The 13,124-nt window shown below is 49.2% G+C and overlaps 1 protein-coding gene across 4 annotated transcripts in view; it reads left to right on the forward strand.

Moving 5' to 3' along the window:
- Nucleotides 1-13,124, forward strand: part of LOC111155500 (FERM domain containing 4A) — a 307,805-nt gene that overhangs the window by 147,197 nt on the left and 147,484 nt on the right. The gene's annotated exons all lie outside the window — the stretch shown is intronic.

Consider the following 13,124-nt stretch of genomic DNA (forward strand, 5'->3'; position numbering starts at 1 on the left):
CTGCAGGAGGCTGTTTTCCTTTGCCTAGGTGGGGACTGACTTTGCATTTCTTAGGCGGTTTAGCTTTTACATCAAGACAAAATGTCCACGCAGAGCTGCTAATGTCTAATATTAGCATGTGTTTAAAACCTAACAAAATACTGCCTCCAAAATTTCTGGCCAGATTCACTCATGACAACATCTCAGCCTCTCCCAGAAAGAATATACCACCCAGTTGCGAGAAGAGGCTTTATAAAGTCTGCTCTGAGCAACAGAGGTGATGCACGGTGCCTTGTCCTGGGCCTCATCAGAAGCTAAACCAGGAAACATTTCACATGAGCTGCATTTCTTCCAGTGGCCTTTATGTGCAGGACCGTACGGCAAATTCCTTCTCTGGTGTACTTCCAGGGAAGGAAGTGTGTGGGACCTTGGCCGGCTCCCTGAACCTGCTGATGAACTTGCCTGGGTGACCACGTCAAGTCTGCTGGTGGCTGGAGTTAGTTTATCTCCTGTGCTTGATCCTCTGCCTTGGCCTCTGTTGTCTACATGTCCTTAATGCCCCCAATTTTATACCATTTAAAATCTTATAAGCCTCCTCCAGACCTGGAAGTGGTGGTGGGCGGGGGGAGGTGGTAAATAATAAAATAATATTTTTGATCTGAGAACGAGGATATTACAAACGCACAATTTTTCTTTGGACCCTGCGGCAGATCATCTGTTCTCATCCACTTAATTAGCACGAGGAAGGGGGTGGGCTGCGGTGCCTTTGGCATTGCTGCTTGTCTGACTTTAATGAAACTGCTTTTCAGGAACAAATATTTTTCAGCCAAGTTGCTCTTCGCCTCCCGGGACACCCGTACCTGCACTTTTTCATCGCTCCTACCCCCAGGGGAGGACCGTTTTAATCATATTGAAAATGACATCATCAGCAGAGCTCAGTCTCTCTCTCCAGCATGTACCTGCCAGCAGTTTGCAGGAGTGATGGGGGAAGGATCCACAGGGAGGAGGCTCGGGGAACTTCCAAATTAAAATGCTGACAAACAATGGAAAGCCAGTGCCATGTCTCCAAGCATCTCACCAGAGCTGGAGAGACGCTTCTTTTTCTTCTAGCTGATAAGAGTCATTTTAGCCCTGGAGAAGCTGGAGGCGGGGACAGATGGGATGGGGTCAAGTAGGCAAGTGAATGGAGGCGGGTATTACTGAGTGGACACAGGGAGCGGAGAAGGTGTGCTATTTAGGGCAAGTCTCCCCAGGTAAGTTGCATTTTGCCGGAAGTCATCTGCTTTCTGTTCTCCTTACTGTGTAGTGATGATTTATTCATGGTTCCTGACATGAAGGGTGTGGCGGTTCAATCAGAAAGAGGATTGAGATTCTGATCAAAGCGGGTTTCTTGGCAACGTGATGAGAGGTTGGGTAATTTTTGTGGGGATTCAGGGACTGGTCAGAGGAGAAGAGGGGAGCCTGCTTTTCTCAAGCACCTTTCATGCATCAGGCACTTTTTAAACAATCATGTCTTGAGCCTCACAACTACTCTGAGGTAGATACTGCTGTCCCCATGTTTCAAAGAGAAAGTAAATGCCGAGCAGCCACACGCGCAGGGTAAACTGTGTTTCCAAACCCTGTGGTCTGACTACAAGCCCACTGCCCAGACATCATGAAGGAACACTTAACTTTACCCCCTGCAGACCCCCCCCCACTAGAAAGCAGGTCACCCTGTTTGAAGGCCAGCCATGCCCGAGGCAGAGGACAGCAGGTGCCACCTCTCCTCTCCATGACACTAGAAAGGTAGCAGATCAGTTCCCTGTCCCTGCAAATGGCTCTGCCTCTCCTATTCCTCTCTGCCCCATGGTCATACAGTGCCTTCACTCACAGCCCTCCTAAGAGCTCCAAGCTCCTGCCGACTATAAAAGTGATGGTTGGAATGACTGGAGCCGGCCTGAGACTTTGCACCACGCAGAGCGCCAACCTCAGAGATCCAGTTCCACGCACTCTCGAATGTCGCTCTTCTCCACACTTCCCTGAGCATCAAGCAAAGCGAATAGGTCCGTATGCAATGTCAAAAAAAGTCACGTTCGAACTGGGTCCTGGTACCGTTTGGCCGACTAGAAAAGTAATTAATCTGCCCGTTTGGTCCTGGAGAAAACTCACTCCGCCTTCCAGTGAATGTATGGACAGTTTATACCCCAAATCGTGATTTTTCACCCACAGTAGGACCAGAGGGGGTCATGATGGAACTGTAGAGCAGGCTTCTTTTTAAAGGAAAAACAATACAAGTGGTAGACATAATGTTTACATGGAGCTTGAATCCCAGGAACCTCGGCGTCCCACTCTTTGCTAGAAAATACCTCAGAGTTGGGAGTGCAGACTTGACAGCCCTCCCTGGTACAGCCAAGCTGACGACTATGTGTCTGTGTTTTCGCCTCCATGAAACAGTTATCATTTCATTACTGCAAAGAGGCTGCCAAGGAGAGCCACCCTGGAAGAACAGCCCTTATGACATTGCCGTGAGCGGACTGGCGTCGGGGGGGTTACGATGCGGATCAGCAGGCGCTCCCTAATGAACACCTGCCCGCCCGCCCGGAGTCCCAATGGGGGCAGAGCCTGAATAAAGCGGGCTCCCCACGGCCGGCTGGCAGAAGCACTTTGCATTTCTGGAGGAGCAGTAATTATGTACGCCTGTCAAAGCCTTCCCATTGGGCATCATTCAAATGCATGGATGAGAAAGACGCAGCTCCCCAGACGGATAGCAGCCCCAACTTTTCTGAGCCTGAGACCAGGCTGTCTCTCAGACCAGGCTGTCTCTCAGCGACATGTGGAAGAAACCATGTGGAAGTAAGAGGAAGAGAACAAGGGAATAAAGTAGTATTGTAGAAAGAAGGCTATCCGGGCAGTAGGCAGAGGTGGAGGGCCAACCAGGAAGCCAAGACAGCTGTTCCCAGAGTCCCCATCTCCATGCTCCATGGCAGAGGCTGTTGGCAGGAGAGGGAACGGGGAGGAGCGGGGAGGGAGGCCATTACAGGAGCCGGTTGTGACCTAGTTGGCGTCAGGGAGAAGTCAGGGTAGGAAGAAGAGGGGCACCGAAATAGGGGTTAGGAGCACAGACGGGACACATCCCTTCTTGGGATTACAGGTCATGTTGCCAAAGTCCGTATCATGGCATCCTGTTGAAACCAGGTGACTCTGTCACATCTGAGCTTGTGACATCCGGCCCCAGCTAGCTCGGAGCAGCAACACCATCTCTGCCTGGCGGATCTGTGCTGGAGAGAGTGTGTGGGTGTCCTCTCCAGTGGTCTGCTTTCCTGCCAGGCTGCTGTAACAGTCAGCCACGCGACCCTCTGGTCTGTCCCTGTCTGCCATTGAGAAACCGCATTAGGCACGTGCTGCGTGTCGGGCAGTGTGCTGGGGTGCAGGGTACACTGTTTCATAAAACCCGATCCCTGCCCTTTAGGAATTTCTCGTCTGGCAAAATTCTATTGCATTTGGAAAAAGCCGCGCAGTCCCTTCCTGATTGCACTGTTACTTGCTGGATCCCTACCCAGTCATTAAAGCCAAAGCTTTGGAGTCACTCACAGATGTAAGCTCTGCATGTACCCTGTGTCCTTGGGGGGACTGTGACCTCGGGCACACTAACACTTGTAAGCCCCTGTGTCCTCCTCCAGAAACTACTGCAGGATTGTTTTGAAGATTAAATTAGGTGATATAAATGAAGCTTGAAGCCCAGAACCCGGCGGGGGGGAGGCCTGATAAAAAGGACAGTGCTGGTGTGTGGGAGAAATGAGCAGCAGGAGGGAAAGCCGGGGAGAGGCCAGGAAGCCCGGACCAGAGCATAGTGTGCAAATGACCGCTTTCTGCCTGCCAGGACACCCCTTGTCATTTTTTGGTGCTCCCTGCTTCAGAACTTTGCAGCCATTCCTGAAACAACCTGTGCAGTCCCTACTACACAGAATCGTGGAAGGGCCCAAGCACTGCACTAGGTGCTTGGACCCCAGCCCTATCTCCTCCACCCTTGGATAGGCTTCTCCACCCCGTGACCCTTCATCTCCTCCCCTCGAAGTTGAGTGGGTTGGGTAAATGGTCTCTCGGGCTCTGTATATGAGCCAGCATTCCAGAGTGACCTGCATGGCCTTGCTGTAGGGATAAGATCTGCTGGTTGCTAGTGGTGGGTAGATGGCCAGTTACTCCTCTCTGTGCTTCGGCTTCCTCATCCCATCAAGTGGGGGTGATGCTGGTATCTACTTCCTGGGCTGCCAATGTGGACTGACCCATTCATTTGTGTCAAGCCCCTTGGGCAGTGACGGGGTAGAGGCCACACCCGTAAACGAAGGCTGTCAGTGGTGGCTTGTCTTCTGCAGCTTTGTGGACAAGTTGTGCCCGCTGGTCATTCCTAAACTGGAGGTATAACATTTGTCTCGTGTCCTCTCGTGGGTTGGGGTTTAGGCTGGATGAGGACCTCTGAATAGACAGATGCTTTCCCTGGCAGGACCCACTTAAAGATCCCTGCTACCTATCCTTGGGGGTGGGGGGGCTGGAAGCCCCCAGGCCCATTGTTCTTCACATCAACCTGCCTAAAGGAGGTGACCTCCCTTTGCCCCTGTCCCAGAGCCCAGGGCCATGCTCGGTGGGCAGGAAGGGAGCTAGCCTCCTAGGCTAATCAGCCAGAGCATCAGGAGGGTGACTGGGAAGGGGAGTGCCACCAGACCCTTGTCCCCGTGCAGAATGACTTTCTGCTTTCTCTCCCCGTGCAGGATGACATGCTTTCTCTCCATCACTGGTGCCCCCCTCCCCAAGAATAATGGACAGCCAACAAGCACTTGCCTAGCTTATTACAGAGCCCCCCCCCCCCCCCCCCCGGGCAGGGGGAGGGCGGGAGACAGACTCCCAGCTGCTCAGGAACACAGTAACAGGCAGGGTCTTCAAAGGGGCAGCGAGCTCAGACTTCATGTATTGGGACTTGCCTTTCTGTACCCCCTCTCCCTCTAGGTTTCCAGAGGACTTGGACAGAAAGGGCAGACTGACTGTGTTGCATTGTGCTCTTCTGTCACCAACCTGGCAGTGGCCCCTCTTGCAGGGCAGAGAGTCACCCTTTCTTGGGACCAGGGTGCCATGGAGGTTGGAGGGCAGGGCGGGCCAGTGGGTTGGAGTCAGCCCTGGTGGCCCAGTGGTCCCTGTGCGCCTGCACTGCAGGAGAAGCAAATTGTCCAAAAATGGCCTTGGGGAGGATGGGAGGGGAGCGGAGGGATTAGTTTTCAGTCCCTGGGCCCTTGGTTCCTTCGGAAGCACAGATGGGAGTCATTTGATGTTTTAATTCTTTTTAATGCAGTTAATTCAGGGGTGGCAATTTCCTTGATATAGAATCTGCGAGATGCCACAAGGGAACAATGGATGACCGGGAAGGGTTTGAGGGGAGAGTCCCTTGCGATGAAACCCACTGTGCCATTGACTGACCCAGAGTCAGCACTAAGACAGAGGCTTCCCCACCTGGACGTTCCTGTATGGCTTCCTTGCCCCAAAAGTCCCCGGTACTGTAAAGAGAGAATTCAAATACTAATAAAAGGCTTTGACCTGAGATCACAAGTTACTCACGGCTCAACCAACCAACCCACCAGTGTGGAGTTTCCTGCTGTTGGGAGCTCTATGTCAGGCACTGTGGAGGGATACCAGATCTTGGGGGTTGTAGTCTGAGCGTGTGTATTTGCTTCCTGAGGCTCCATAACAAATCACCACAAACTTGGTGGCTTAAAATTATAGAAACATTTTCTCACAGCTCTGGAAGGCAGAGCTGGGACCAGGCTGTTGGTGGGCCCCGTGCTTCCTCCTGAGGCTTGAGGGGAAAATTCATCCCTTGCCTCTTTCAGCTTGCCAGTGGTTGCCAGCGTCCCTTGATGCCTTTGTCACTTCAGTCTTGTCCCTGCCTTCACCTGGCCTTCTGTGGTGTGTGTGTCTCTGTGCCAAAAATCCCTCTGCCTCTGTCCTGTAAGGATCCATGTGATTCATTTAGGGCCAACTGGATAATTCAGGATAAACTCTTCCACTCAAGAATCTTAGTCACATCTTTGTAACGTAGGGTGATACAGGTTCCAGGAATTAGGATGTGGACATAACTTCTGAGGGCCACCATTTAGCCCATTATTGGGTGAACAAATCGTGTCACAAAAAATTCGCCATGTCTCTACAGCATTAGCCAAAACATGGAAGCAACTCAAGTGTCCATCAGCAGGTGAAATGGGTAAACAAAATGTGGTCTATCCAGACAATGGAGTGTTACTGAGCCTTAAAAAAGAAGGATCTTTTGACACCTACTACAAATGGAAGAACCTTGGGGATATTATGCTAAACGAAATAAGCCAGACACAAAAGGAGAAAGACTATATAATTACACTTACACAAGGTACCTGGGGTAGTTAGACACATAGGGATAGAAAGCAGAATGGTGCCCGCCAGGGGGTAGGGGACGGAAAAGGGGGAGTTGTTTAATGGGTGCAAAGTTTCTGTTTTATAAGAGGAAATGTTCTGGAGATTGGTTTCACAACAATGTGAATATGCTTAATGATATTAAACTGTATACTTAAAAATTGCTAAGGTGGTAGATTTTATGTTATGAGCATTTTACTACAACTTAAATTTTTTTAAAGATTTATTTATTTCAGATAGAGAGAGGGGCGGGTAGGGTTGCAGAGGGAGAGAATCTTCAAGCAGACTCCCCACTGAGTGCAGAGCCCAATGTCGGGCTCAATCCCACCACGCATGAGATCACGACCTGAGCTGAAACCAAGAGTCTGACACTTAACCAGCTGAGCCACCCAGGCACCTTTCTATTTAAAATTGTTTTAATTAAAATAAATTCACGGGGCACCTGGGTGGCTCAGTGGGTTAAAGCCTCTGCCTTCGACTCAGGTCATGATCCCAGGACCTGGGATCAAGCCCCACATTGGACTCTCTGCTCAGCGGGGAGCCTGCTTCCTCCTCTGTCTCTGCCTGCCTCTCTGCCTACTTGTGATCTCTATCTGTCAAATAAAATCTTTTTTAAAAATAAAAAAATAAATTCGCCACAACACAAGAACATGCTAAGGGTGATTGAGGTACATGTGGCAAATGTTATAGAGATTCAGAGTTAAAAGACCATTTGGACGTGGCAAGGTCAGGAGGGCTTCCTGGGAGAAGTGGGCCTTGAACAGGGGTAAATTTAAATGGGAAGAGGAAGGTGAGAGCATGCTGTGGGCAAAAGTTTGGAATTAAAATTGAGATTGGGGTTTCCTTTATGCCAAAACAAAAAGATTGAACAGAGATGAGTACTTTTGTGGGGAACTGGGTGGAGTGAGTTTGCGTGGGTTAACTGGACCTAGATTCAAAGAGAGGCCTGAGATACCAGGCTGGCATTTATAAACTGACATCATTTAGAAGATTCTCCTAATAATTCTGAGGTGAGGTCATGGGAATCTGGAGTAAACACATGAGACCCTTGGTTTGTGCGGGCCACTGTCCAAACACCTTGTGCAGCTCAGTATTAGTTCATTTAATCCTCAGAACAGCCCTGAGAGGTGGGTGTAGTCATCACCCCCATTTTGCAGCTGAGGAGACTGAGGCCCAGAGAGGTTGGGTAAGCTGCCTAAAATTATATAAGAAACTCACTAGATTTAAAAGATCAAGGGGTGGGGAGTGGGGATGCGGAATGGTTGTAAAGCTTTTGAGGATAGGTGCATAGACCTTGAGAAGGTTGGGTACTGTTAGGGAAGGAAGAAACAACATGTAATGATGACATAAAGGTGGAGGTCTTAAGGCAGGAATCCAGTTCATGCACCCACCTGGCCATTTTAGAGATGGGTACTTTTAGGCTCAGGTTGGACAGTTTGTCCAAGAGCATCCGTCTGGGATGTAGCCATGTTAAGTTTAAAGTGGGGGAAGGATATGTGTGAGTGATGGTAAAATATCACATGGGAAACTGGAGAGGAGCCAGGGTGCCACTGGTCATCTGATTCCTCTCCCTGCGCTCCGCCAGAGCAGCTCACAGTGACCATCTGGAAGGATCATCACCTGGGGACATTGCCTAGAGCAGTCCATAGCCCGCCCTCTGTGGGAAGTGTTCTTCTGATCAAATCCCACCTTGGAAGGCAGACCAGGCATGAAATGGGTCTATTCTGGAAGCCTGTGGTGTGCTGGGTATGAGCACATTTCCCCCTGGAATAGTCCAGAGCCCTGGGGAACTCAAATCTGGGTGGTAGGGCCACACTGCAAGGCCCAAGAACTACTCTGCCCTTTTCTCTGAAGAATATGACCAAAACCCAGGTTTCTAAGCTCTATAAGCCCCAGCAAGGCCATCCTGCTAGCATCTTATGAAGCTCCCATCAGGCAGCACATTTTGAATGGGACATTTATAAAGAGATTCTTTTTGTCAAATAGAAGGAGGAATAAAAGTTAGGACAAATGGAAAATGAATCTGAGAACAGAAAGGAAAATGAAAAGACAGAAGCCATTGAGCGAGGGTAGTTAATTACAGGCCAGGAGAAAATCAGTCTGAAATGTACTGTCCTCGTGGGGCCAAGACAGTGCCCGTGACCCAGAACAGGCTGTTACTGACCTGAGACACGCACACAGCTTGCCCAATGTGTCCCGTAGAACCTGACTGGGCCACCGGCTGCCTTTCTGGCCTTGCTCCCAGCCTGGTCCCTGCAAAGCCTCACAAATGTTTATAACACAAGTAACCAGCAAACTATAATCAGCAAGATTCTGTAAACATCCCTTCAAAGCACATAATGGCATAAAGCTTTCTGCTTACCCAGCAACTTTCTCTAAATGAGTTTAAGACATGTTCGGAACAATGTAGTTCATTAATCACTAGCATGTCAAGGTGGGGTATTGTCTCCGTTTGCAAGATCAGGAAATCACAGAGCTGATGCCTTAAGTAGTTTTTAAACCAACCATACAGAGAATTAAAGAGTCACTGAGACGGTGCCTGAATCGATCAGGATGGGCTAGGTTGGGCTGTGATGACAAACAACCCCATAGGTCACAGTGGCTTAACCGCTCGCACTACACATCCATCAGGCCAGTGAGAGCAGAGCCCTCCCTCCCAGCGATGGGCAGCTACCCGTTGGGCTGTCGCCACTCACCGTGACAGTGGAAGAGAGAGTGTGGCTTTTCGAGGGACACGAGATTCAGGAGTTGTAACCTCAGCATCTTCTGCATCTGCTCTCTGCCCCCTCAGTGCCTTTATTTCCCTATTTGTAAATTGCACGTAATAAATTTAGGCTTTTCTTCATTGAGAGTGATGCGTGCGACCCATCATAATGGTCGTATAAAGCAACGGGACTGACCTTTTTCATTTTTTAACCGAAGATAAACATTCAGATAGGTACAATCGTGTACAAGGGTTCATTTGACATGATAGCTTATTCTGGTGGTGCTGCTGTTGCCTGGTCGATGAGTCACCAAGAAATTTCGTTTTCTTACTATAGACAGCGTTGTGGTTACAGGCTAAATCACAGGGCTCTGTCACCACAGAGAAGCCAAAAGTCCATCTCCCCTAGGCTCCCAGAGTGGCATCTATTACTCTGGTGATTTCTTCAGCATGTCGAGTCAGTTCTTAAGCTCTGCAGACTCAGAAACATGATTTTTCATTCTCGGGGGAAGAACTTACCCAAGTTCAAAGTACCAAAGTGTAAATCCATACTGGGAGTGACCTGGCTTCCGGTAAGTGGCATAGCCCCCACCCGGACAGGGCCCTCAGGGCACGTGATCCCTGACCTCCCACCCAGGAAGGAGAGTCAGCAGGGGCAGGATGGCAGAGGGGGGATGCTCGTGGCCCGTGAGTCTGGCCTGACTTTATTTGGAATCCTGGATTTGCTGTGAGAGGGAGGACTGACTGTCAACTCCAAGCCTTAAAACCTCCACCGGCAAAGGAATCATAGAATCTTATTCTAGATGGTAAGGCGATGGTACCTGAGAGGGCTCAGCACCACGTCTGGGGCGTAGCATGGCCTCAGTGAGTTCTTCAGAAAGCGCGGCCTTAGGAAAGTTACACAGATGAGCATTTCCTATGACCAGATGAAGTAACCCCCTGCCTCCACGTGTGTCCTTGTAGGAGGCCTTACCGCTGGGGCCCCGGTGCCCGAGGCCTCTTGGCTAAGACCCCATTTGCTTCCTCCTTCATCCCTCACCCCCCACACACCTTCCACTCCCTCCACTCCTTCCACAGAGTGAATAACTATACCAGCCCTGAGAGTAATTCTTTCCCTTTGTGGGTAAGTTTATGTGTCTCTGATCAATCCCATTGAGATGCTGGCTTCAACATTTAATCTTAAAGGGAAGGAAATCTGATTTCTGTCATTTCCAATTTGGGGCCAGAAACCTCACCATAAACCCCAAGAACCCACAATAATTACATAATAGTCACACCTCATTTTATAAAACCAGTTTGACCACCTCCTCCTCCCCATCTTGTCCCCAGTCCCTATACTTAACTTTAAGTGACTTTTGCCACTTGGAAAAAAGGGATCAAATCCATTCTGAGTGCAAAAAATTTATCACAAGTGAGGATTGCTTTTACAAATATGACCCGAGCTTCACAGGCAACCCAAAAGATTATCTAAAACATTTTAAGAATTAGCAGGCACCATAGGAATACTGTGACTACTTGAAAAGCAGTGGCCATCATTTGGATAGATAAAGTATGGCGCACTGAGATTTAAAAGTCGGCCATACCTACCTCACATTCGGTCACAACATCTGCATTAAATGCTCTGTTTCTGGGCAGCCAGGGACCTCCTGGGGGCGGGGACGGGCCTAGAGGTGGGGCTGAGCCTGCAGCAAACACGGCCTGCACCCCCTCCCTTGGATCTACTTTGTAATTGATTGGTGACATCCTGAGCTGAGCCGCGTTTACCCCACCACAGCCCCCCATGGTAGGCTACCTACCGTTTGGAAGGCGGGTCTTACAGAAAATCTCGAATTCCCTGTTGGTTACAGGGATTACATATTCACTTTTTCCCGTTTTAGCATGAGCAGAAGTATAGAACATTAAATGGTATTAGTTTATCGAGATTAATTCCCCTGTTGATTTCTGGCTTCCAGGGAGAGATCACTCTGCTCTACCTTCAAACCCAGTCCTGTCATTTCCAGTTGTTTTTATTGGTAAATGGATGGCCATGGGGGCCCAGCAGCTGCTACCTATGAGCCCAGGAGTGAGACAGCAAAGGAAACTCTCTGCTTTGGCTTTTTAAAATGAGCATAAACTAGTAGTTTGTGCCCCTGATAAGCACTCCTTTTTTTTCCCTAAGATTTTATGTATTTGACAGAGAGAGATACAGCGAGAAAGGGAACACAAACAGAGAGAGTGGGAGAGGGGGAAGCAGGCTTCCCACCGAGCAGGGAGCCTGATGCAGGGCTCGATTCCAGGGACCTGGGATCTTGACCTGAGCCAAAGGCAGACACGTTATGGCTGAGCCACCCAGGGGCCCCTGATAAGCACTCCTTATCAGCAGGTGCTATGTGCCACTCATTTCTCTGTGTCCTGCAGTATTGGCTCCTTGCCCTGCCCAGATTAGACGGTCAGTAAATATTTGTTGAATTAAAGGGAAATGTACCTGAATTAGTCACTTTGGGCTGCCATTACAAAATACAGCCTGGGGGGCTTGAGCAACAGAAATTTATTTTCTCACAGTTTTTCAGGCTGGAAGTTCAAGACCAGGGTGCCCACATGGTTAGGTTCTCATGAGGGCCTTCTTCCTGGCTTGCAAACAGCCGCCTTGGCCCCGTGTCCTCCCTCACGTGGTGGAGAGAGAGAGCCTGAGTGATCTCTCTGATGCCTCTTCTTGCAGGGTCACTGATCCTGTTCGTGACAGCCCCGCCCTCGTGACTTCACCTAACCCTAATTCCCCTCCCAAAGGTCCCATCTCCAAATGCCACCACAGTAGGGATTAGAGCCTACTGGGTGGCTTGGATCATGATCTCGGGTTCCTGGGATCGAGCCCCATGTCAAGGCTCCCGGCTCAGTGGGGAGTCTGCTTCTCCCTCTCCCTCACCCAGCTCATTCTGTCTCTCTCAAATAAATTAATTTTTTAAAAATCTTTAAAGAAAGAAATGAAACTGTCCTGTAACTCTTGTTACATTATCTCATCCATTCTCCTAACAGGGTAACCACTAGAATAGGAAACATACTCAGGAAGGTATATGGATGTGCACAGATGCACACTCACGTTCACACACACAGAAGCAATACACAAATCTTTCTCTTCTGGAACCTTTGTTTTCGCTCTGAGCTTAGAGACCTAGCAAGTACGGTGGAATACTGTAGTTATTGTAAGGACAATGTGTTTGTGGGTACTTGACCTGGAAGCTGGATTAGAAATACCTACTCCCGTTAGCTCCGTGTGTCCCGCAGACGGCCCCACCTCACAGCCCGGCCTTCTGGGCCCTCCTTGCTTGTGATTGGCAAAGGTGAACGATGTGTTACCAGTACAGACTTCGACAGTGATTTCATGCCTAAACCCCTGGCATACTCCTTTAGATTGGCAGAGGTGTTTTAAAGAAGAGTTTATGATAAAAACACTCTCACATAAAGATTGTTCTTCTCCTAAAATCTTTAAAAAAAAAATATTTGGGGCTGCTCCTGGGTGGCTCAGTCCATTAACATCTGCCTTCAGCTCAGGTCATGATCCCAAGGGTCCTGGAATTGAGGACCCTGCTTCTCCTTCTCCCTCCACCTGCCTCTCTGCCTACTTGTGATCTCTTTCTTTGTCAAATAAATAAATAGAATTTTTAAAAGGTGGGGGGGTTGTGCCTGGGTAGCTCAGTGGGTTAAAGCCTCTGCCTTTGGCTCAGGTCATGATCCCAGGGTCCTGGGATTGAGCCCTGCATCAGGCTCTCTGCTCAGCAGGGAGCCTTCTTCCTCCTCTCTCTCTCTCTTTCTCTCTGCCTGCTTGTGATCTCTGTCAAATAAATAAATAAATAAAATCTTAAAAAAAAAAAAAAAGGCAGTTCTCCTTTGGAAAGGCAACTGGAGGGTGAATTTGTAATTCTCAAATTCCAGTCCCAAGGTTCTTTGGCTTTAATTTTAACATTCCTGGAGGATGGTACTTTTAATGTTTGTATTCAGAATTATGGAGTGGATAGATGGGTCAAAGGCAGAGTCTCTGGAGCGAGGATTCAAA

This window comes from Enhydra lutris, unplaced genomic scaffold (genome assembly GCF_002288905.1).
Source record: "Enhydra lutris kenyoni isolate GAN:26980312 unplaced genomic scaffold, ASM228890v2 scaffoldscaffold42, whole genome shotgun sequence".
In the NCBI taxonomy this organism is placed as follows: Eukaryota; Metazoa; Chordata; class Mammalia; order Carnivora; family Mustelidae; genus Enhydra; species Enhydra lutris.